At 28.3% G+C, this 23,155-nt stretch overlaps 1 protein-coding gene across 1 annotated transcript in view; it reads right to left on the bottom strand.

Annotated features, from left to right (window-relative positions):
* The window catches only part of Cib2 (Calcium and integrin binding family member 2), a 35,540-nt gene extending 12,791 nt beyond the window's left edge, over window positions 1-22,749 (bottom strand). Inside the window, exons 1-2 of the mRNA XM_075358923.1 lie at window positions 22,701-22,749; window positions 6,421-6,455 (exon numbers count right to left, since the gene is read on the bottom strand). The gene's annotated coding sequence lies outside the window, so the exon portion shown is untranslated. The remainder of the gene's footprint in view (window positions 1-6,420; window positions 6,456-22,700) is intronic.
* Window positions 22,750-23,155: the final 406 nt, after the last annotated feature.

The raw sequence follows: 23,155 nt of genomic DNA, 5'->3' as shown, positions 1-23,155 counted from the left end.
GTATGTTACATAACTTTTCTTTTAATTCATATAGTTCGATTTATTCTACTGATGATTTATCATTGCAAATTTAAGTTGTGTTAGTGTAATTTTAATTTACATCTTAAAAATATCAAATTTTTGAATTGCTGAAATTTAGTTAAGTAATGTTTTGTTTGTTATATTGCTATTGCAATAAATTTATAACTTTAAAATTTATTTCATTTGGTTTACTGTAATAATCATTTTTTTGTATTCACAAAGTGAGTTGTGTATTCTGATGAATTCTGTCTGTCCACAGATCTAATCTGTCATTTGCTTAACAGTAGGTGAATAACTTAAAACCACACCCGAGCTGGCTCTAACTGCAAATATTCGAGTATCACCTTTAATGCTGCTACATACTAGTGCAGTGATACTGCAGCTATTAGTTGTCTATATTACTACTCTCATCTGTTGTTATTTGTTGTAAACTGTTTATGCTTCAGTGTAGTATAGTTTCGTTCTTTACAGTTTTTGGCATATATGCGTTAAAGAAACCTGCCAATTATTATTAACAGCATTATCCTACAAAGAAAAAATGGCATCCTATTAAAAAATCTTATTATCCTATTAAAAAATAACATGTATTGGGGTTAGTTTCAAACGCTAAACAAAATAGGCAAACTTCAGTTAGGTTTCCAGAGCCCATACCTAACATTCAAAGAAGAATCTTTGCCTGTCTGCAAATCTGTTTATAAGTAATTGCAACAAAGTAGTATAAAATATTCACCTTGTCATAAGATTCTACATGATTTACAGTAAATTGAAACCATGTTGTGCAATAAATTCAGCGGACAAACTGAAACAATTAATGGCTGGCTTCACAAAAATATTGTCGATGAACAGATAGTCCATTGAATAGATAGATCCGATGCTGTACTTCATGTCGGATGAGGTATTGTTTAATTTATCTAGGCATTTTCATTCGCACAATACAGATATTTGGATGACTGCAAATGCTCACTAATGTTTGGAACGTTCATTTCACAATGAGAATATTGGTGTGTATTTAGATGATTCTAGAAATCGTATAGTGGGATCAGTATTTTTTGACTGGATTGTTAATACAGACAAGTTCTATACAATTTAAAAAAATAATCCAAACTCAGTTAACAGATAGTGAAAAAGGATATGGATTCTTCCATCAAAATAAAGCAACATGTTGCACATCAAATACATTTGTGTGGCTTTTGCATAAAAATGAATTGTCAGCAGAAGGTGCAGGTAGCCTCCACATCGATTTTTTAGTGGCAATTTTTTCTGCTTGGGCTATTTGAAGGATAGAGTTTGAGTCAAATCCCCATGCTGTTGATGAACAGAAGGTGAATATTCAAGAAATCAGTGGGATTGATGGCGTTTGTAAAAATGTGGTAAATATGTCAATTTTTGCTAATGTAAACACAGATTTTAATTTATGTTTTCATTTCATTCATATAATGTTGCATGTTGCAACGTGTTTAGTCTGTAGCAGTTTGGTTTTTAGTTACTCGCCTTCTAATTCCTGACAAGCTCATCTAATCATCATTAAATTTTCTGCTAACCATTAACTTGTTAAATTTGAATATGAACCTAATCTGCCAAAAATATTAGTGTGCATAAAATATATGATTATATAATCTGTTAATAGTTAATCTTACTAGTTGATCAGTACACAATACTTGTCTGTTTATTCCCTAGTTCTTCATTCAAGACTGTCAAATCCAGTTACTTCTTTATGCCGAAATATTTGATTTTCCATAGGACATTAAATTATTTTTTTATATTTATTGAAAATTGACATTTAATCTCATAAAAAACTCTTTGTCTATACCTTAAAGAAGACTTGCACAAAAAATATTCAGCTTCTATACTTACTGAAATAACATCTGTTTAGTGGTAAGATATTAAATTTCTCTTTGTAAACATTGTTGGAAGATAAAAAATTTAACAGGGTTGTACTCTGATAGCAAGTCTTCTTGTAACAATAAAAAATAAACATTAAAGTAGGTCAGGAAAAACATAGTGTCATCACAGTTGAGTGAAAGGTTATTGTAAAATTAGAGAATAAATAGTAAAAAAGTTCAAACTTAATTTGTTAAAATCTTACTTAACTTTTAGCTTTGGAAAAAATATATGGTACTTATAAAAGCTTGGTTCAAAAGTAAAATTAATAAAAAGAAAGATTAAGATGGCAAACTGCACTTTCTTACATTTTGACAGTCCAGCAATACCCAACACATCTCTGGGAGTAACATCCTTAAAACTGATTGTGAAGTAAGATGATGCCAATCGTCAAGATTACATTTTTTACTGGATCCCATACAGCATATACCCTTACACAATATCCTTTTTTTTTCCTGTTTAGCCTTCAGGAATTACCGTTCAGGTATTACTTCAGTGGATGAATGAGGATGTTCGAGTTGAAGGATGAATGAGTGAAAATGAAGTGTATCTTGTACAGTTTCAGTTTGACCATTTTTGAGATGTGGTTGATTGAAACCCAACCACCAAAGAACACCGGTATCCACGATCTAGTATTTAAATTCATATAAAAGTAAGTGCCTTTACTAGGACTTGAACTCTTGACTTCCAAATCAGCTGATTTGGGAAGTTCACTACTAGACCAACCTGATTGGTTACGTTATCAATTCAACTAATCATAAATTTGAACAGTTTAATTATATTATTGTTCATTTATTTACAATTAAACTAGTTTGTTATTCTGTTGGAAATGTTTCATTATGGACTGTATCATGTATGTAACTACTTAATGTAATTGCAAAAATCATATGATTCATGTTATCGTTTGTAATAATGTAATTTATAATATATAAAAAAATAAAAATATATAGCATATGATTTTTGGCAGGCAGTTATGTTAAGACTCAGGTTTCATTTCATGTTCTTTAAATTTTATTATAATGAAGTCCTTTGGACGGCTACACACAGCTTCGGGCAGCTGCACTCGACTCCCTCCACGCTAAAAGCAAGCTTTACTTTACGCTGGCTCCTACTAGATTGGTCAGTCTAATATAAACCATCAGAGACTCAACATTTAATAGTCATGTATAATTAATTAAAACTTTATGAAGCACATAAGTTTGAATATTATAATAAAATAATATTGATATATATAATATTATAAGTTCAAATATTATAATAAAATTAATATAATAAAGACTGGTATTTATTTATTGAACCAGCAAAACAAAGATATAGCCAAAATTACTAAACCAAGGCGGCAATTATTTGAAATCCAATAATCCATCTCTGAAATCTCTGAAATCCATTAAGAACCTTAGGAGTGGCGCACTACTGAGCTTCTAATGAGCTAAGGTATGCCTTAAATAATTTGCATGACACTTCCCCCGGAAATGATAATATCAGGCTTAGTATGTTATCACACCTCCCATATACTGCACTTATGTATATATGAAATAGAATATTCTCTGATGCAGTATTCTCTGACCAGCATGTTAATCGATATGAAGAATGGCTATCATCTACTACTATGTTACGCATCAGAGCTCAGCGCCTTTTCTTAGCTCTTAATGTACAATTGATATCATAAAAAGAACACAAATCCAGAAATTACAAGAAAAATTCTAACTTTTATGTATTGAATCCTGATGTTATTGTTTATATGGATGGCTCTAAAAACGATAATTATGTTGGTTGTGCTTTTGTGGTTAGCAGTAGACCATACACGTTTGGCCTTCCCAGCATCGTCAGTATTTTAGTTGCAGAGCTGTATGCTATTAATAACGTCTTAAATGTAATTAGCCCAATGACTTGTACTTGTCTGCTCAGATTCCATGAATGCCTTAGAAGCGATTACTGACTTTTTCTCCAGACTATTGTCAGTGAGATCAGTGTGTTATTTCACAATTGGCTCAACATTTCACAAATGGTTCAACTGTGAGCTTCTGCTGGATCCCTAGCCGTATTGGAATTTTAGGCAATGGGCACACAGGTAGTGCTGCAAAAGAGGCTTATTTTCACCCTCCTTTCACCAATCATATTGTTTTGAATGATTTGTCTGTTTTCTCAAAAGGGTGATTCATGATGTATGGCAAAGCGAATTCAAAGCTACCATCAACAGTAAACTTTGTCCAGTTAAGAACACTGTGTTACCATGGAGCCCTCATGCAGAAATAACTGTCGAGAGGAGATTATTATTTGCCGTTTGCAAATAGAGCATACTAGGCTCACTAATGTATATCTGAAGACTAAAACTGATGCACCTATTTGTGCTCGCTGCAACTGCCAACTAACAACAATGTACCACATCACAAGTTTAAACTGGGGGCTGACACGCGAAGTATTTTGGAATCAATGAAACATTATTATCTAATCTTTTACGATTTCTCAGGGCTGTTTATTTATATTTAAATATTTGAGTATTCAGTAGTAATTTTCAGCTATTTGTACAATTTGGCGTATGGTATATTGTAATCTTATTGTCTTAATTTAGAGTATTGATCATATACTTCATTGTGGATTTATTTTGTTTTTGGGTTTTTAATATTTATTTACATACTATAGAAAAATATCGTGTCTAGGTGCTGATAACAACATATTTGTGCACCCAGGAGAAAAAAAATCCCCTTTTGTTTCAGCAGATGTCGTGATTAATATACCTCTTCTTCTTGTAAGATTATTGCATAGGGACGCAAGGAATAATGAAATGGAGTTAAAACCTAGGAAAATTATATACACAAGATTCTTATTTTTTATGGTTTGAGATTTGTGCAAGCAAAGACTGCAACAAGAGATAATACAAGATGGAAAACTTTGCCATTTTCTACATCAAGTGGTCTGAGATTGTTTTTGCAGCAATATTGCTGTAATACCAAAGTGTACTTTGACCTGTAGAATCCTCTTCTGATAACCTTGGCAAAAGATAATCCGATAAGGAAGATTGAGTTCGTGAAAAAAGAAATTAGTTCAATGAAATCCATTGTAATTTTGATTTTAAGAGATGAAGAAAACATTAAAAATTGAGTAGAACTGGTACAAATGAAAAGTGTAAAATTCTTAGATTAGCCAGACAACAAGGTGATAAATTATGAGGTAAGTTTACATGTTGTAAACTTCAAATATGAAGATGGAACTTATCTGAAGGGTGAATAAGAAAACCAAATTATCCAGATATCTCTAAATAACATATCCTATTTATGTACTATAATTGGGAAATGCAGTTGTGCTGGTTTGTTCTAATATCAAATAAAAAATCACATTAGATAAGATTTGGAAAGCTAAATGTGATGGGAAAAATGTAGAGGGATATGATCATCAGATACAAAGAAATTGAAACAAGAAGATTTGAAGAGAGTGGAGTGATTAAGAGAAAGTTAGGGAAGTAATTCAGGATTGGAAAGGATGGTATCATCTGTGATCATAACACTGCAAGGTGGAGTGGATGGACTAAGAAATATGACCATAACAGCAATGCAAATTTAAATTTTAATATGTGTAAAAGAAAACCAAGCAAGCACAATTTTGACTAAAAAATTTGGTATTAAGTTTTGTAGTAGTTCATTGATCAATGAACTAATTGAACTGACTATCAGTAGGTTTTATATTATTTCCCAGGTTAAGATGATAATTTTTAATTTACCAATAACTACACATATTATAGGGGATTTAATTCAAAACAAGGCCCAGTTTCGGCCAACTAGTCTTTATATTTTTCTTAAGGAAGTTTTTATTCATTATTAAGTAGTATGTATGAAACTTCCAGTTAACAAAAAGACACATCTAAAAAGTGTAATTTTACCTGTTTTATTTTCCATAAAACAACAGTACTACATTGAATAAATCTCCAAGATGGTTTTCCAAAAACAATTTGGTTTGCATTTCATTCAAGATTTTTCTGTGCTGTAATTCCTTGATTGATTTAATTGATTAACCATTCACTTAACTTTTAACCTCACATATGTACAAGATACTTTCATTAATTATCTTTTTTTTATCTTTAAATATTATCTCTCCTTACAGTTTTTACTCTGGACTCATTTTCTGTAGTTACATTAATTCCAAATAGTTCTACATCTGCCATAATAGAATACTTTTTTTTATAAATCCTTCTGTAAATTTCTCTTTTATTCATGTCATATGTTATCAATAAATTTAATATTTAAAATTTTCCTGTAAGTTAATTTTTAAAGAAGTATATTCTTTTTGTTCTTAACTTTACGTAAGAAAGGAGAAGAGGTATTTTGTTGTCATAAAATGCCTCCTCTCCTAGGAAGGAAACTTTATAAATAAAAAGAAATTGATTTGAATTATTTAATTTAAAATATTCTAAGTTATTAAGTGTATCACAAATTATTGAACAGATGTAATAAATTAAGTGTAATGATTATTATCTACATATATATATATAGTTGTAAAATAATAAATTTCTTTACTACTTACCTCAAAATTTCTTTCCTTGTAAAGAATGTACAGTCCTGTTTTATAAATGGTAACAAATGCAGTCAATTATAAATATTTTTAAATTATGTAGCGTACAGTTTTGTATTGTGCATTAAATTATGAGGTGCACACAAATGATTGATGACACATAGTATTATCTGCATTATTTATACACTGTGATATAATTCACTGACAAATGAACACTACAAGGGAAAAACAGTCAGTCCATTTTTTCAAAAATGTGAACTTTGGCGTTACCTGTTGGATGCTGAACGTAACTACATATTTGTAGAGATTAAACTTTAAAACATCAATCAGGGTCTATAATATAACAGGCTTTAGGTTAGGCATACAAAGGGGAACAACAGTAAAAGAGTCTCATGTCCAGCCATCAGTCAGCTGTTACCAGTACATAATCTACATTACCTGTGCAGTTTTAGATTTTCTTTGTGAAATTTGTTTGCAGTTTGTTTTGTTTGTGTTTTGCATCTCTTCTGCATTTAAGTTATTTATGTAATTTTTATAGTTAAAAATGGAATTATTTTATTTTATGAATGTCGAGATGATGTTAATTCATCTGTTAAAGTGACTAGGAAGAGAAAGGTTTGTGGTCATCTTTCTGAAGCAAATAAAAACTTCATGTTTCTACAAGTGAAACCATTGAGTCTTGTGAATGTAAAAGACTTGATTGTTTTACTAATGTGAATTCTGATAAATGAAATAATATTATAAACAATTTTAATTTACTTGGTGATAGGAATAAGCAATACACACACCTAAGTGGTCTGACTGAAGTAAAAGATGTTTACAGGCAGAGAGCATGAAAGGAAACTGGTGGTATCAAGTTGAACAGTCATCATACAATTATAAAGGTAGAATATAATTAGGGAAAACAAATTAATTGAAATTCCTGTGTGTTATAAAGCTTTTAGTTCTTTACACAGAGTTACTAAGCAAATGATGGTCACTGTTAAAAAATGTCTTGCTTCAACTGGTTTGGCCCATGTCAATAAAGAAAGCTTACATAAAAATTGTGACCATAAAAAAAAATAATGCAACAGTTGCTAAAGTTCATGAACACCTTCAATCTCTTAACAGTAAAAAATCACAATATAGTCTCAAAAACCAAATAAAAGAATTTATCTTTCTGATGAACTAAATGTTAAAAAGTTACATGAATGTACACAAATTTATTTCCTGATTTTTCAGTATCATATGAGTTTTATAGAAAAATATTAGCAACAGAGTACAATGTAAATTTCAGTTATCCAAGGAAAGATTCATGTTCTTTCTGTGACAAAATTATAAAAACAGTTGAGATACAAATTAAAGAATTAACCATACAGAAAAATATACATTTAATAAAAACAAATTACTTTTATAAGAAAAAAAATGCGCAAAATTATTATCAAGAAAATCTTTAAACTCAGTTTCAGAATATTGTAACAAGATCGGTATAGCGGATCTGAGTAACTGATTGCTGCCAATTAAGAAGAAAGCAGTAGAAACTATAATAATGGGAGGAATCCAGAAAGGTGTTAAAAGAAACCCTTTTAGTAAAGGTAACAGGTCCGTTTAACAATCGTCTTTTAAAATACTGCCTACTATACACACTAAACACATGTCATTCCATGAGAAGAGTAGTTACTGGACCAGTGTTTGGAATTTAATGGGAAAATGTGGTGGCGGTCGACCATTCACACACTTTGAGTTGGGTCCAGTCCAGCAGGGAAAGAGGATAGGAGTATAAATACTCTGGGGAAGATCAGTTAAAAATGAGTTCTGTGAATCAGCCTAGGGGACACATGATGTGAGTCCCCGAGATGAATTCTGCGAGATGTTATGATGTCAGTCTGTGAGAAAGAGCTACGATAGAGTTCTGCAAATCAGTGTAAGCGAGACTTATGATGTCAGTCTGTAAGTTGTCGGTTAGCAAGAGTATTCTTCAAGGAGGTCAGTGAAGAAACATATTTCTAATTTAGGTTTGACCCAATTACAGTGATATTTGAAGTAATTCCAAACATGAAAACAAAAAGCGAGTTACTGTTAGACTATAAGTGAAAGAGATAATGTACTAAATTTCATTCATAAACTCTTTGGGTAGTTTTATTTGTAAAGAGCAAAGGTATTTGCAGTGGAAGAACTGTATACTTGTCTTATCTATTGTACTATTGTTGTTAATACAAGATTAGTGGTTAAAAGTGTTAAGATTAGCGGTAATGCTAATGTTTTTTGTCAATGGGACTGAATTATTTATCTACCTGTGAATAAATCCTGACGATTACTTTAAATTCTGTTTTGTATGTAATCTCTGTTTATTATTATTATTATTTGTTTGTTATTGACATTAGTATTATTATTGTTTACTGTTGTCATTATTCTAATTATTATTGTGAGATGTTTTATTTTAGTTGTTTACTCTTATTGTTACCATTGTCATTATTATTATTATTATTATTAATGATTTGTCTTATTTTACTTATGTTTTTAAACCAATAAATTGTAATTATATAAACATTTTCATTTGTCAGTCTTTCAATATCCTGATCGAGCTGCAAACACGAGCCAATATGGTACAATGAAAAATATACAGTGTCCAAACATAACTAAAAATGGTAACTACCGATGGCTGTCTGTGTTTATGTTTAATATCCATCCGTGTGTTATTGAATACAGAAGCTATTTTTTATATTTACAATGAAACTGTGGCCAAAAAGGGTGCGGATGACACCTGCTCAATGCTCAATCTTCTTTTTTTTTACAGTATAAAGCTTAGTCGAACAAAATAAAAATTACACCTTTTTTATTTTTTTACATTACTTGTGTATTATAAAAAAAAAGATTTGATGTAATTAATATTATTTTTCCAATAAGAAGCTACATTTACATGGAACCAAATAAGAATATGGGTGTCATAAATGAGAATGTTTGTCTGAAACTCCAGTGCAGTGGGCTGATCATATTGCTGACCCCAAAAAGAACCCAAAGCCATTTAAAGTAGTACAAACAATGTTTATGACAATTTATAACGGTGCTTGGGAATCATTGAAAAAATTATATATTTTTTAATGTTTATTATACATTTATGTAAAATGAGTTCATCTGCACAGCTTTTAAAATGTTAAAATAATTTTGGCCTTAAGTTTAAGAAAGACTATAAGGCTTTTTGTGTTATTAAAATATTCCTGAGTATTGCAACTTAATACAATTAAAGATTTATTGTAAAATTAGTTTATTTTTATGATCAATCAAAGTCCGTTGCCATTATGTTTTTATTTGGTTTTAGCAAAAAACTTATTTACAATAGTTTGATTTTTGTAACACAAATATCTTTATTATATTGCTAGATAATGACATAGATTGAGTTTAAAAACATTTTATGAAAGGAAAGAATATAGACTAGTTTATTAACGTTATACTGAGGATTTTTCCAAAACATAAATGTGTGACTTATTGTTCTTTCCTTGTTGTCTTCCAATTTATAGACCGTTTACTAAAATTTATTCATTCTTTAATCAGAATTCCAATTGATGAATTCATGATGGAATTTATTAATTGGAAGAAATTTCTTTAATTTACAAGAATTCAGATCTTGATTAAAAAGTAAAAATGTTTGTCTACTACAAGAGCCGTTTGGAAAGTTCTCGGCCTGACGAAGAAACTACAAGATTTTTCAAAATTTATTTTTTATTTTTCAATGAGGTCACCCTGCATTCAGTACGTTTAGACCCATAACTTTCCAACTTTTTAATACCTTTATTTAATGTGATTTGTCATACGCAGTGAATAGGCAGTTGTCTCGGCTTTGACTCGTCATTTGAAGCAAATACTCTTTCAGCGAGTATTTGGGTCATATCTTTGGATATGACCCAAATATGGGTATGACCCAGGATATGATCCTCTTTCAGGATCATATCTTTGGGTTTTCGAAAAGGAAGTAGTCACGGGGGGCAAAATCTGAAATAAAGCGTTTGCGGAAGCATTTAGAAGTGTAGGTCATGAAGTTTTACAGTATCAACCTGAGACTTGTGTGTGGATGCATTATCATAGTGAAAAATCACCTTATTTTTGGACAAATGTGGACATTTGCCCCCCAATCAGTCAAGTAGTGAAGCATAATACTCACTGCTTATGGTACAGCCTTCTTCCAGGTAGTCCATGATCACCACATTATGAGAATCCTCCAAAAAATGTAGCCATGATTTTTCTTACAGATGGAACCATTTTTGCTTTCTTTCACACACTTTTACTTGTTTCCATCCTTTATTTGGTTCGCTTTAGCATGTAATTTTGAACCCTGTTTCATCTACTTTATAAAGCATGGAAGAAACTCAGTGGATCACATTCAAATACTTCTAAACACCCTTGAGAACTGTTCAGTCAAATGCATTCTGATCAACAAACGCAGCATCCATCTAGCCGAAAGCTTTTTTGTACCTAATACCTTGAGTAAAATATAGTGGTGACTGTCTATCAAGATTTTTTCAATGTTAGCAAGCTCATGTATCTTCAACCTTCAGCGATCATTGTGAATTTGCGTGACGATTTCGTTGCTGTAGCAGTTTTTGGGCATCCCGAGTGTTCATCATCTTAAAAGAATGTACAACCATTCAATTTTAAATTCAGCAGCTCACTTTTTTTAAGTTGAAAATGAAGGGGTAGAATTTTTAAAGTGTTATAACTCTTTCATTTGGTCATACTTGCACCTTCCCTCTGTCATGTCGAGAGCTTTCTGAATGACCCTTATCTTCCTTGTTTGTTCATTCATGGTACGTAAGAATAGGTTCTGAAAATAAATAGATTCTCGTTGTTGTTTCTTAAAATATTCACAAAGGGTTCCCCATCTCTTTTAAGTAAAAAAAAAGAAAAAAGTACTTCAACAATTTGCATGAATAAAAAAAAAATAAATTTAAATTTGGCCGTACATTCTAAGATGGATAGATTTATTTGCACAGGATTCATTTTAACAAAATTAGGAATATATTTTTGTGGGAAACATTATTTTAAATGCTGATTGAAGTTTTCCATCTTGGTAACAGATATGACTTGATAATTGGAGAGATTAATCTGGTAACTCAACCAGAATTTGATAAATGCCAATTAGGGTTGCTGTAGTTCTTAATTTAATAAAAGTATTTTCCATTCATTTTGTAACAATGAATTTACGTAATACTATTATTTCATAATTAATAAACTTTTTTTTAAGGAATATCCTGACTTCCTCAGATAAAACTGTCACACAAGGCAGTTAACAGGATTAACAGGATTCCTGTTCTGAGTAGTTGATGTATAAATTTCAATATCAAAATGAAAAATGCAGACTACAAAACTATAACTGTAAACAGTTCATTAAAAATAAGTAAATAAAATCAACTTATTAAAGACAATTTAATTTTTTTTACCAGTTCTCTTTCCTCTTCAGCACATAATAGCCAACACTTTTATACTTAACATTTCTAATATTTTTTTTAGAAATACTCTGAGTTTCAATCATTAGTTTTGAAAAACTGTATGGCTCATTGAGCCACATAAGCAATAACAGACGCAAGCATTTTCTTTTTCTTCCTCTATATTTCAGAAAAATGAGATCACTTTAATTGAGAATCTCTAAATATATACAACTTCATATATAAATATATTTTCTTCACTTAAAATATATTTTAAAATATTACAGTGTAATAAATTATTATAAAAATATTTCAATATTACTAAATCATTACTTTTGTATTGATAGTGAAATTTACGTAGACTAATTAATAGTGTGGGATGGAGGTTTTCACCCTTGTGGGTATTGACTTTGAAAATATGTTACGAATTACTTACGATAAAAGTAAAAAATCTGATGTGGACAACACGTGACTTTCTTGCATGCCATGTGTAAATTACATTTACACATTTTATTAAAATGAAAAGTACAAATTTTATTTCATTAAAAACTTATGATATTTTTCATATTTTTTTTTTTATTATTATTGAATTTATTTTTAAATGAGAGATTAATAATTATCAATAAATCGATATATTTAAATTAATAAAAAAAAAAGATTATGTGCGATTCCAACTTATAGGCCCTCCCCTAAGATCCAAATATTTCTTTAATTAAAATTTTATTTGGCGATAACTCGGGGACCAGTTAAATAAGTACCACTTATGATATATTGTTGAAAAGCTCTCAATGAACGCTCATTACTGCACTTAAGAAAAAGTCCAAAATCTAAATTTTTTTTGGATTTTGGACTTTTTTGTACACTTTTGATTTAATTGATTTCAATCAAAGGGGAGGTGCACAACTGTTGTAACAACAGTTCTAAATCCAAAATTTCAATATCCTATGGCAAATCGTTTTTGAGTTATGCAAGATACATATGTACAGACGTCAAGCCAAAACTAGTCGAAAGGGATTCAGGGATGATCAAAATGTATATTTCTGTTGAAATCTGGAAACTGAAATTTTTCATGATCACAATATTTCCTTTACTTCGTACAAGGAAGTAACAAACAGTGATGTGAACAAATTTAAGGTAACAGTATCCTTCATTGACACTCTATTTGTATTATAAAAGACCAATAGAAAACAAACTAATATAAAGATTTTCAGATTTGATTTTGTTTGTGATCACTAGTATGTTTTCAAAACTTGTATGGCTTCTGATATTAATTTGAAAGTTAAAATATATTGTTTATTATTTTTATTTAATTATATATTTTATTTTTGTAATTATGTTTTTGAAATGTTGTACATTTATACATTCCTGTTAGTAATATTATATATACATATTGTTTTATCATGCATAGTGTCCTCATATTATGTATCAATAAAATAAAATAATAAATGAGATTCATCACAGGATAGTTTTAAAAAAAATTGTTGTTGTTGAATGATAGGTTGACTAGTTATGAAAAAAAAAAACTGAAATTGGGCTTTTAAAAAAGATTTTTGCTTCATATCCCTAAATAAATAAAGGATAATAATCTCTCTTGAAATATTTATGGCTGCATTGGTACATTACAGCTTGAAAATTTTACATTTAAATTTTGAGAATATCATCTCTCTTCTATCTTACAATATCTTTCATCATGAGTGAAATTGAAACTGTTATTCAGAAAGAAAAAAATGAAAAAGCTGCGTGTGATTGAATTAATTTACTGATCTTTGTTTTTTTTTTTTTGAACTAACAAGGATTTAATAATATTTATTTTCATATGTGAGGTAATTTATTATGGAAACAGTTTCTGTAATCCTAGTTACTGTATAATCTAATTAAATATAAAAATCCAGTATTATTGAGTCATAATAAAGTGTTTTCACATTTCCCAAATCTTGGCTTTAACAATTTGGTCGCAGTTTTGTAAACACTAGTATTATAGGTGCAGATCATACAATATCTTAATTTTTCTGTTTTGTGTTAAAATGCATTTTGTGATACATTTTTAATCAATAAAGGAATATAAAAATAGATTCTTTACTGTTTTATTTATTCATGTCACTGTAATTGCTTCTAAAATGTAAAAAGTAAAGCTAATAAAAATTAAATTGCATTAATAAGGTTTTAATTTTATTTTATTTTGTAATGCTTTTATTATTGTTTCAGGCGTATTGTAATGTTATGGAGTGATAGTTTCCTACAACAAGGATTACTTTATACTGACAAGGACAGACAGATAGTAGATGCTGCATATGTTGCTGAGAGGGATATTACACTGCCGTAGAGAAACTACACCTAATCACTTCAAGTTTTTGTTTTCTCAGTACCCATTACTTCTCACACTGATACAGATAAGTGAATTTTTTAGAACTTAATATAGTAATGTATAATCATTTTTTTAAATTTATTTTACTTTCAAAGCTCAAAAAGTATTGGTTTAAGAATCTGATTTACATGGTGATTGAAATTAAAGCACAGTTTTTACAGCAAGATGCTTCATTGGATTAATAGCATCTATTAGGTGTTACTTTACATTTATATCAACCTTTTTTTTTTTTTAACTAGGATTATTTATATTGCTAATATTTGTATTATGGCCAGACCACTTATTTGCATAATAGTTAGCATATAATGGTGTGTAAAATCAGTGCACATAAAAATTTACATAATATGTTTGAATTTTGAAGAAAAAATTTTGAAAAATTATAGTTTTTTAAGAAAGGAATATTTTGTTCAAGTAGGGAAATACTTTTGCAAACTGTTACTGATACAAATATTACTGTAATATTTTACTTAAGAAACAGTTTAGAACATTTTTTCCCTTTAAATTAACAAAATAATGAAGAATAAAAGAACTTCAAAGAGATAAAATAAATCTTTATTACTTTAGGATTAAATTTTGATCTCTAAGAAAACATCTGGAAAGCTTACTGAGCATTCAGAATATTTTAGGATTCAGAGCAAAATTGATATTCCATTTTTACATTTCTCAACATTTCATGACATGAAATGACATCATGACATGTCAGAAGTACAAAAAACCCATGCCCCATTTTTTTAGTGATTTCCCTACTTTCCTTCTTGTGGCATAGTTCTAGAGTTATGATGCCTGGAAAGTAAAAATGGAGTACCACTTTTTTAATTGAAAAAGTTTACCAATAATCCTGTTAAGCTTTCCAGCTATTTTTTTAGAGATTAAAATTTAACCCTATTTATAAGCAATAAAAATTCACTTTACCATTTTGAAACTTCTTTATCCTTTATAATTTTATTAATTTAAAGAAAAAAATGTTTTAAACAGTTTGTTATACTAGTTAAAAGTTACAATAATGTTTGTGTAAAAGATTAACAGTTACTTTTTTTTCTATTTGAACATAATACTCTTTTATTCAAAAACTTCAATTTTTTAAAATTTTTTCGTAAATTTCAAAAGGTTTTTTGTAAAATTTTATTAGCATTGATTTTTAGAAAAATCATAATGAATGTTTACATTAAAAATAATATATAAAAAATGTGGATTGTCAATTTTTTTAAAGTTTTCTGCTAAAAGATATTGTTTATTAAGGTTAAGATAGAAAAACCTTCAAGTTTTAGAAAATTGGTTTCATTCTGGTACGATGAGCAAAAATTAAAACAGAGAAATACATGACTGTTTGCTGTAATTATGTTTGAAATGTTATGATATGAAAAGATTGCATTGAAAGCAGTATGTAAATAAAAGTTCAATTTTAATGTACAGATTTCAATAAATATTAATGTTTGCCATATTTTTGTGTTTTGAGATTTATAATGATTGAGTGAGCTTGTTGTTTATAAGGGGGCGAAAGGAGTACTCAGACTGTTTTGACAAATTTTACTTTTTTATTCATCTCTTAAAACAGAAGACTTTCAGAAAAAGAATGGGTTAATATCAAGATATTAAAATTTTTGTATGCTGATTAAGAGTCTTGATGGGCCAAGGGGTCCTGAATTTTTTAACAACAATGTTTTTTTTACTTTCCCTTGTAAGTACACTGATTTTTAATGAACTTGCATTGTGAATATTTGAAAAATGGTTCAAATCTGATCAGTGATTTAAAAGATTGCCTCATTAAAAAAAACTTTTGGTTTTTTATATAACAGATTAATAAGTTTATTTATTAATTTATTTGTAAATGTATAAATTATTCTGTTTTTTTTTACAACATTTCTGAATTAAAAGATAAGTATGTATATTTTCTTTTTACCTCAAAGTACTTTGTATGAACTTCAGCCCAGTAGGCATTGTCTTATTGGAAAAGGTATAGTTAAATTTATTTCTAATTTTTCTATCGTGTTTAATTATTGTTCTCAGTTCATAAATAACTGAAAATATCTAAAACTTTTATTATTATTTCTTTTAATATTCATACTATTAATTGTAATAATAAAAGCATAATGAATCTATTCTTACTTTAAAAATTTGTGTCATATTATAGAAACATAAATATAGTAATAACATCATTATTTTGTTATGTACAGTATTATTTAGAGGTCATTTATAAAAGATATGATGTCAGCATCATTTAAAGTGTGACTCATCCAAGTAAAAGAAAACAATATTAAAATTACCTATAGGATAATTAAATATTAGTTAAAATATGATTTGTTTATACAACTATTATGGTTTTTAAATTTGGTTTATTTCTGGTTGAAAGATGCCTTGCTTGTACATTTCAGTAAAATATTAATTAGATCTGTGCAGTATAATAATATTGTTTCTTATATCTTAAACCAAATAAATTAAAAAAATAATCTGATTTTACTTTCTTGGCTAGTTAGTTATATTGTATACAGTATACTATAAGAGAAAGTGTAAAAATTAACCCAATTAGCGAATTGGGTTAATTTTTACATGTTAGGGTTTTTATAGATCTTGACTTTTCGTGATTCTCTCTATCCAAAAAAAAACCACAACTCTAGCATTAAAAAATTCCTAAAGAACGTATTTATATATGTTGTTTTTTACTTGATATCTCCAGGCTGGATGAAGTAATTTGGCATAATTTCTGTATATAAGCTTTAATTTGATGTCATTTAATTTTGGTCACAATCTGTCAAAGAGGCAGGGTAATATTGACCTTATGGGTCTCAAATCTCAAAATTTTACTCAAAGGGTAGGCAAATTTTTTTATATAATTCAATGTCTCTCTAGATAGTTATGATACTTTCTGATAGTGTTTGACCTATTCAAACACCCACAAAGAGATTGGGTGAAAAATCTCTTTTCTTTGTTCTTGTTTTCTTTATTCTTTTTCTTTGTTCTTTTTTCTTGTACTATTTAGGTAATTCAAATTCATTAGTATATCACTTTGGTTATATAATTGGACAGTTTCATTCAAGGGCGGATAATAAACCTATTTTTTCCTTAGCTTTTTCCATCAATTATTATTTTGTTTGATATCTTCAGTTTGACTAAGAGATTTTTACGAAATTTCATATGACAAATACGTGTTACTGATGCCATTTAATTTTGGTTTCAATTCATCAAATTATAGAGTAATTGGGAGCAAACATCACTATTACTCTGTATTTTTCTCTAGGAGTAGAATATTTTTTTTTGCATAATTCTTTACTTGTTTCCTCCAAAGTAGTAGTCTGTCGAGGGGAAAGTTCTCAGTAGCCAGAGTTGCATAATTTTTTTAGCTTTCCCTGGAACTGATAGTTTCCTGATTTTGTTCTACATTGGTTCTTTTATCTTTTCTATTAACTCATGTATTACAATTTTTGCACAATTAGAATATTTTTTTTCAGTTGATTATATTAATGGTTACTACTTCTAAAATGTTCAACACTAAAAGCAGCAGAATTATTTTACCTCAAAAATGATTAATAGTTACTATAATTTTATATTTTATTTAGCAGAAAACTTGTTAATAGATAAATAAAAAGTTAAGTTTATTTATTACAATTCTTACTTCCAGAATTCGTAGAAAAATAAATGTGTAAGAGATTTTTGCTTTGTTAAAAAATTAAAATATCTACACAATATAGTAAACAGTAAATAGTTGAAAATCTTAAAATAATTTAATTATTTTGTAATTATATATATATTTAAATTATTTTGATAAAAAAAAAATTTATGTCTTAATTTTACTCTTACAACTAAATATAGACATAAGAACTGGAAAGAGGAGCCTTTTAAAATCTGATGAATCTCATGTGGGGGTGTAGCAGCCTAAAGACCATCACGTTGTGCTTAATTTATGGATGGCTGCATTAACAATCCATATTTAAAAAAAAACATTTTATTTCACCGATTATTGTGTTTAATGTTTTTCTTATAATAATGTGAGATTTTATGTTTGGTGGGACTGTTCTGATAATTTTATGGTGGTGGTGTAGTGTGGTTATATATGCTTCTACTTAGAAAATGCTTAGGCTCTAATTACGATGACCCCTATCAATCTTATCATTCATTTAAATTTTTAGATCCTATCCGACCATGGGACAGTATTATACATATATTAACACACACAACTCACACTGGAAATCAGTAGTTCAATAAAAAATATACATTTAAGTTGTAAATCATGTCAAAAATGGGTACCTAGGTATGCACTTCTTTTTCTTCAGAAAAGGTTGGTATAAGATCATGTCTACCAGTCCTGATGTAATCCACAAATTATAAAGTAATTTTTTAAGTAATCTATGTATAAGTATGTTATGTAAAGGATTGAAAAAGGAACTCCTTCAGAAATTGTCTGGAAGGTTTAAGGAATGCCTTAGAAAAGCTTGACAAAATAGAATTACAAAGTCAAAATTATTGAATGAAAATTGTTGTAATCCATATTAATACATAGAAATAATATTTTTATGAAACAGCAATAACAATAATATGAAAATAATAAATAAATACAACTGATACAAAACAAAATAAAATGTTAAGACATTAATAATTAATTATCTGTGTGCATATTTAAGTATATTAACAAAGTATGTAAAAGATTTAGCTTTATATAATAAATAATATTTTTTAGAAATCTTATCAACAGAATAATAATAGATCATCTTTTAATTTACTTTTAAATAAATTAATTGATAGATTTTTAGATTGTTAGACAATTTATTAATAATAAAGACTTAATCATAAAATATCCTCTGGTATAGTAAATTTTGTTGTCTGGTTTAATGCAAGAGAATACAGTTGACAGAAACTAGATACATGTGAAAGCAACAAAACAATTTTTGGAGTGGGTACTCTGTTTGGATTGGATCATTTTTCTGTTTTGGTTTTTAAAAAGGAGTTAACAAAATTTTGTTTCTTCACTAATACATATTTCAATAACACATTCTACTGATAAAAAAAAAAAAAAATGGCTTTACTAAAAGAGAATCTGGTTTCTCATTTACCCATTGGAGAAATTTCCCACAAATTTATGCCCCAAATGTAATTTAAAAAATATAAAATTTCTATAAACATAAATAATTCAACAAAATTTGAGGTTTTTAGTAAAATCTGCTTTTATTAGGGATTAGAAAGAGGTCCACTGCTTAATCTCAGTTAATATTTTATATATTTATACAAAGGTATAAATAAACGGTTAAAAAAACTTTTTTAGGTTTGATATAATACTATTTTATTTAAAAAAAATTTTAATTCGTGAATTTTTTTAATAACAAACTTAGATCATGTAGTTAAAGCAATTAATATTTTTGTGGCATTTAAAAAGGAATATTAAAGGATATTCAAATATCATTGTAACATTGTAAGGTAACCAAAACTTTAGCACTAAGCGTATCAAAGATTCAGGTTGGAGAACTTAAAATGATTCCATAGACAACTGCTGACTGAAAGTAGCATATTCATCTTCAAAAATAATGAGGATCCGATTCCAGAGTTGTAGAGTGAAGTGAGATGTGAAGTTTTCTACAATTGTATTTTTCACTGAACCGACATATTGTCACATATCACCATGATAAACAAATTAAATGCAGTTGTTATTCATTCCAAGTAGTGCCTCCATCACCATCATGATGATAATTCTACATAGTAGTTGGCTTTAAAGTAGATGTCATTACTCTCCAAGAAAGAAACCCACACTGATGCCTTTTAATAGTTAAAAATTACTATAAAGTTTTGACTAAATTAAGTTATCAAAAAAAAAAAAAAACATCTGCACAGAAAAGATTTTTGACTAAAAATATAAAAGGCTAATTTCCAGTTTTTAACAAATTAATTTTTTTTACAGGTTGAAATATAAAAATTCCCAATTTATATTTGATTTTCCTATACATACTGTGTAACCTCAGTCAGATGATTGTAATTTATAATATTTTTGTGGAAGATTTTTCTCAGGAAGTGAACAAATAACAGTGTGATAAAACATTTTTAAAAGTAGTCAAACAAATTGTATTGTCTTTTGTTAGGAGAAGTTAACAAGTACAGCTATAACTGAAAAACAACACTGACCCAAGTTTTCTTTTTGTATAAGCTACCAGGTAGGAAAGATAGACCTCAATAGACGAACAGTCAGAGCCATGCTTTTCAAATCAAACAAATACTGAGGCAGTAATTCAAAAAGATTCTTCATATCCTTAAAATGGATTTAATGGAAACTGGCAGAAACTATGGTAAACCACAATTAATTGAGGAACAAGTCAAATCTAAGAGGTGAATGGTAAAAAAGGGCTAATCTACTCACAATAGATACTAAGAAACAAGACAAATAACTTCCATCCAAAGCAGTTTTAATGACTCCTCCAGACAGTGTATCGATGTATACTCCTGATCAACATATCAATGAGTTTATTTATACCAGTTCAAATATATACTAAAGCAGATTATTTTTTCTCTAGGTACTAAAGAATAATTTGAGTTGAAACGTCTTCTTTAAGAAAAGTCCTCATCTGGCACTAGAGTCATGTAGTCTGTGGAAGTATCCAGATTAAATATATAAACTATTCAACCATTTTTCTAAAGTTAGAATAGTCAAACATTACTTTTTAGGTAAATTTTAATAATAATCGTTAACATTACAATAATAACAGCATTCAACCATCATTCTAGAAGCTAACTAACAGCACATAGTTTTATTTAACTTCTGTTTTCAAATAAGATGGCTGTACTCTTTTTATTTCATTAAAATTTACTTTGGTCATTAAAAGTTTATATCTGTTCACTTTTCACTATGGTATTTATTAAGATGTTTCAGGTTTTGTCATTGCTAATTTTAAGCGATATAGTGTTTACTCATTCAGAAACATGGTGTACTCTTGGCCAGAACTTTTCATTTTATTGTTTTAAAATAATCTTAATTTTTTTAGCTAATATTATTATTTATTTACCTTTTCAATGATATGGGTATTATTTACTTATGTAAAGATTGATATCTTAACATACATTATATATGTTTGTACAATGTAATATCATTACGTAACCTTTCTTTCTTTATAAAATATTAAATTAATGGTGCTTGGGATCCTGAAAATCTTTTATTCTAATATTTAATCATGGTAAAAGTTGAATAATTTGTTTATTTCTCTATTATTAATATATATTCTAGGCAGAGTGATGAGATGAGGAGATAATTTTATAAAAAAATACATATATACATTTTATTAATTTATTTTAGTAACATTAATCCAAAATTATATAAGGGGTAAAGTTTCTGGACTTTCTCATTAAAATATGTTTTCTTTTTTATTTCCAAAAACTAGAGGTTATTATTGATGATATAATTTTGTTTTTGTGTGTATGTGTGTGTGTGAGTGTGAGTGTGTGTGTGCGCGCGCGCGCGCCTGTAAAGGAGCACCTGTAAAATAATTAATTCAAGTTTGTGCAAGAAAAGTATATTTAAAAAAATATATATGTCACATTTAACTAAAAAAGAGTGGTGGTGTTAATTTTTTAAAAACATTTGACAATTTGCAAAAATTTTTTGATGTAAAATAATTTTTCCAAATTTATTTTATTGGATGTAAGGTCGTTTATTTAAAATTTGATTACATATTTTTAATCAGCAATCCTGGAAACTTTAAAAGTATAATTTTAAGAGTCATTATTTTTATTATTATTTTTTCACAGAGATGATTTTAGAAACTTTTCCTGTAGTATTTTTATTCGTATGTGAATTCCAAAAACGTCCACTATTTGAAAATGACTTGTTTATTATAAAATTATGTGAACTGTATCAAAAATTTTGATAATTTTTGTTGAACATATTTTTATGATTTTTTTTCTCCTATTTTCTGAAATAATATTAATTTTTGGAAAACGCAAACTAGAAGAATTATTTGCGAAATAGAAAATTCTCAACAGTTTTCAGAAAATTTGATTGTTTATAATGTAGCCTACGATTATAAATGTGAAAAACCTCTTTTCACTTATTTAGACGTCCGTCTTATACGAAAAGAAAGGTCATTAACTTATTATTAGTAAGACTACAATATATCGATTAACGCAAAATTTGATTAGTATATTAGACTAGCCGGTGGACGGTCAGCGAACGGGAATGAGGGTAACAGCTTGACTTAAATCTCATATAATAACCCATACCTTTTTTCGATAAATTTTGTCTTTATGTAATGTTATTTTAATTACACATTCAAATGTTTTTATTTTTTAAGTGTTTGATCTTTTTTTTGTTTTATTTAAATTTATGTAATTACGTTTTTACATTAGCGCGTGCGATATCAGCATTTGCTTCATACAACTGAAATTCTTTTCACAGTTTAATTTATATATTTCTTAATCAAACATCACAGTTGTTTGATTATGTTAAAATATATAAATTATGATTTATTTTTTATAAATAAATTACTTAAATCTAAATTATAATAAATTGTAAATTATTATTCAATATATATTTTTTTATTTCTTTAAAATTTAATCACCTGATAATCTTCCAATTGTTCTTCAGTGAATGTTACAACGTTATTACCCATCTTGTTGTCTACTATATACTAGTGATGAACAGAAAAGGGTGTGACCCTTTGGTCGTTGTATTACGGCGTTTTACTAGCACATTGGACTTGCCTAAAGCCGTTCTTTACTGGAGGGTGTGGTTATTTATCTTGTTCTCATTAAATGAACACACGCAATAGTTATTTGTCATTGTTCTTGGTATACTCTCTCATTTACTCAGACTCGAGACACCGTCAAGGCTACAATTTAACATAACTGCAATTTTTAAAAAAAAAAAATCTATGTATATATTCGATCGTAACTAAAAGTAACCTATTATTTTTAGTTGACATAAAAACTTACTGTGAGAATTTTGATTTTATATTAATAGAAATGCGATACAGAATATGAGTAACGATTATTTTAGCATTCTGTTGTACACAAT

This window comes from Lycorma delicatula, chromosome 3 (assembly GCF_047948215.1).
Source record: "Lycorma delicatula isolate Av1 chromosome 3, ASM4794821v1, whole genome shotgun sequence".
Lineage (NCBI taxonomy): Eukaryota > Metazoa > Arthropoda > Insecta > Hemiptera > Fulgoridae > Lycorma > Lycorma delicatula.
This window is presented reverse-complemented; position numbering and strand designations above follow the sequence as displayed.